The sequence below is a fragment of the Brassica oleracea genome, chromosome C3 (assembly GCF_000695525.1).
Source record: "Brassica oleracea var. oleracea cultivar TO1000 chromosome C3, BOL, whole genome shotgun sequence".
Lineage (NCBI taxonomy): Eukaryota > Viridiplantae > Streptophyta > Magnoliopsida > Brassicales > Brassicaceae > Brassica > Brassica oleracea.
In genome coordinates, this window is record NC_027750.1 from 47,679,894 (window position 1) to 47,683,680 (window position 3,787).

Genomic DNA, 3,787 nt, shown 5'->3' on the forward strand with positions numbered 1-3,787 from the left:
GAGAGGGCCCTGTTGGAGGAAGCTTTCGAAATGTGCAGCAGCCACCACTTTGATCCGTTGAAGGAGGTTCTCGTCTGGAAAATTTTGAAGAAGAACAGCGTGTTCTGATCTCCATTTTTTAACCAAGTGATCCGAGACTTCTGACGCAAGAAACTTTCCTCTATCCCTGCCCAGTGGTTCCAGACAGTCATAGCTTCTGCAGCTTCGTCAAACGTTGTTTCAGTGGGGTTCAGAAGTGCTTCCTTTTGTTTGTCGCAGAGTACATCAAAGGCTTCACGAGTACGTTGTGGGAGATTACCAAACTTGTTTTTATTCAGTCTCCGCAGCACTGGCTTGAGAAGCTTCAATTTCTTATGGAACCTGTACAACGCCGATGTGGAGTGGAACAGAGCCTCTGTGGAGTCCCAAACCGTGGCAATAGTATCATGAAAGTTTGGATGATCCACAAGGAAATTGAAGAACTTGAAAGGACGCTTGTTACCCGGTGGGGGAGTCTCTAGTCGCACCCAACATCGTGTGTGATCAAAGATACCAGAGGGTTCCACACTTGCATAAGACTGAGGAAATTGATCCAACCAGTGATCATTGACAAGCACACGATCCAGTTTCTTTCCTATAGGATTTTCCCGTTGCTTATTAGTCCAGGTGAAAGTAGGACCAAGAGAAACAAGGTCCGTAAGATTACAGGTAGCGACTGCAGACTGAAAGGCCTCCATACCACGCAGATTTGCGTTTGATATAGTGCCTGTAGAGTGTTCTAAAGATGCCAGAGTTTCATTAAAGTCGCCCATCACAATCCATGGAACTCCCGGTAAGGCATATTGAGTTTTTATGTAAACCATTTCAGTCCACAAGTGCTGTCTGTCAACAGCAAAATTTGAGGCATTGACTCATGAACAGAGGAACTGCTCTCCTATGGCTGAGGTAACCCATACAGTGATGCACTGAGCACTTTTAAAGAGAAGAGTAACCGAGACATCGTCCGCCCAGCAGACCCATAGTTTTCCAAGGCGGTGGTGTTCATAGTTGGTAAGAAAATTCCAGTTTGGAAATGCAGAGTTTAGAATAGAGACACTGTTCTCTTCTCGAACGCGAGTTTCGATTGGACAACCGAAAGATGGTTTAGCAGAAAGAATCCAAGAACGAAGAGCCGTTTGTTTGCGCATTTTGTTGAAGCCCCGGGTGTTCCACGCAAATAACGATATCATCACATTAGTGCCTCCGTGAGGAGGCATGATTGGTTTGCTTGTTTCGGGCTCCTTTGGTTTGATCCTTTTTGCTCCCAACATTCACATTGGGGTTACTCTTTTGAGACTTCTTGTTTTTTCCAAGTTTTTGTGGGAACCAAAATTCGCACTGTCAATTTACGTTAAAATTAGGAAACTAGGAAAACCCTAATTTCCCAGAGGTCCCGGATCTCTGCGAGAGCCAACGACAAGTGACCAAATAGATTCAGAAATCATGAAAAGATAACAAACGAGTTTAGAGAAAACAGTAGATCTTATTTCGAATCCGCGTAAGAGCGTTGCGATCATTACAAGAGATCATAAAAGCTTTGGCCGCAAAGGCTGTCCTAGTTCTAGAAGCCTAAAAGCTCAAACCTAGTTGAGTCGCAGCTCGATAACAAAAGACGAAAAAGATACACAAAAGGTTTTTGATTGATTTCGGCCTGAACCTTATTAAAGGCTGCCTACGTACCCCTTTCGAGGATCAAGCCGAACGTAGTTCAATTGATAGAACTGGACAAGAGATCGGACTGCCTGGGCGAGTTCGTCTAGTAATTGAGTGCCAGTCATAGAAACCGAACTTGTCGAGGATAAAGCCTAAAGTTTCAAAGTGCAGAGAATTCTAAGTCTAAAAAGTTGTCTCTGGTGCCTCTCGCCTAGGACTCCTTATATACTTGCTCGTAGGTCGGTTTACGTTTTTCCCCTTCTGCCCTTAAGCCGTCATAGCTTAAAAATGGAGATATTCCATTTTTCCCGATCTTTGTGATTATCTTCGGAAACTTCACATTTATCCGCGGAAACTTGACATTTATCTTGCCTTACGAACCAAGCATAAACCGTCATACGGCTTATGGGCTTTTGGTTAAGAAATGCTTCGAGCTTCGTCTTAGGTCTTGTTGGGGTCAAAATCGATCACGACGGAATCAATGTCTGAAAGTCCGTAAATATCTGCATGAACGTTTTTACGAAAAATAAATCTTAGAAAAAGATTTATTTTTACGAAGAATCTTGCGGAGAAAACACAAACACGAGTCATCGGACAAGAGCTCGAAGAGGGTCGCCACGCAGAAACCGAACACATGTTCCGCTCGGTCGCTACGTAGCGACCGATCTTGAGCCAAAAAGCTTGGTCGCTACGTAGCGACCAAGCGCTCGCTCGGTCGCTATGTAGTGACCGAGCTCGAGCAGTCGCTCGGTCGCAACGTAGCGACCGAGCTCGAACCAAAGCTCGGTCGCTACGAGCTCGAATCGTAGCGACCGAGCTCGAACCAAAGTTTGGTCGCTACGTAGCGACCGAGCTCTTCCGAAACATCGATACGACATTAGTCCATGCGTTCTCGTCTACCCTTCGATTTTATCTCCCGAATACCGTAGCGAACCCATTTCACGATTCTCCGCCATTCAAAGTTATCGATCAAACTTTACCGTAAAAACCGCAGAAAGTTCGTTCTTTATCAAAAGAAGCCGTAACAAACTCTTCGAGTCGGAAGACGGTCCAAAGGGACCTAAGACATGACTCGACGCCCAACTTACGATTTCTAAACCAACATCCCGTAAGTCGCATGACGGTTTACGCTTGGTTCGTAAAGAAAGATAAATGTCAAGTTTCCGCGGATAAATACAAAATTTTGATGATAATTACGAAGATCGGAGAAAATGGAATATCTCCATTTTTATGCTATGGCGGCTTAAGGGCAGAAGGGGAAAAGCGTAAACCGACCTAGGAGCGAGTATATATCGTTCCCTTCGACAATCGGTATTTGGTTCGATTGAGATTTGAACAAGATTTTACCGCGAGGCTCTTTGTAAAGAATTTTTTTACGAAGTATAACTTTCGTGAAAAATGTTCATGCTGATTTTTACTGTAGCCCAGGCACGTACCTTGTTGTAAACGCTCAAACGCAGATTCAGAATAAGAACTATCTTGCTCACTTTTTCGATTTCTTATTTCATTATTGTTCTCGTTTCGTGTTCTGATTGCCTGGCGTGTGGTATTAGCAGATATCCGGGACCTCTGGGAAAGGGGCTGCGCCTTATGAAGGCTGCCTACGTACCATTGTCGAAGGGATCAAGCCTTTCGTAGTTCGTCTTGGAGTTAAGATGCTTACGATCTGTTTTCCAATGAGACATTTACGGTTTAGTTATGTGTCATGTAGAGATTATCAGGCATATTGCTGTTGATGGCATTTTATATCAGACCTTTGTCGGCCTTCAAACTACCTTTGTTGGATGTTTGCTTTGGCCAAGTGTAGCCGTATTTAAGCTTTCGCGACTGAAAGCGTGCGGCTTCGAGTCCCAGCCGCTTTGCGACTTTTTTTTTAGTAAATTGTGTTTCGCGTTTTAAGAACATGTTTGTATTCGTTCGATTGTAGAGAGAAGAGTATGAGTTGTCATTTCATATCTAACTCTTTGTAGATCGTTATATTCACTGTTTGTCTTAGATGAGAACGTACGAAAATTTTGCTTTTCGGAATTTCAAGAACATTGGAATACAAGCGAAGAGACATATTTTGGGATCTCGTATCTGTTGATATCATGCCTAGAGATGTTAGAGACCAGTG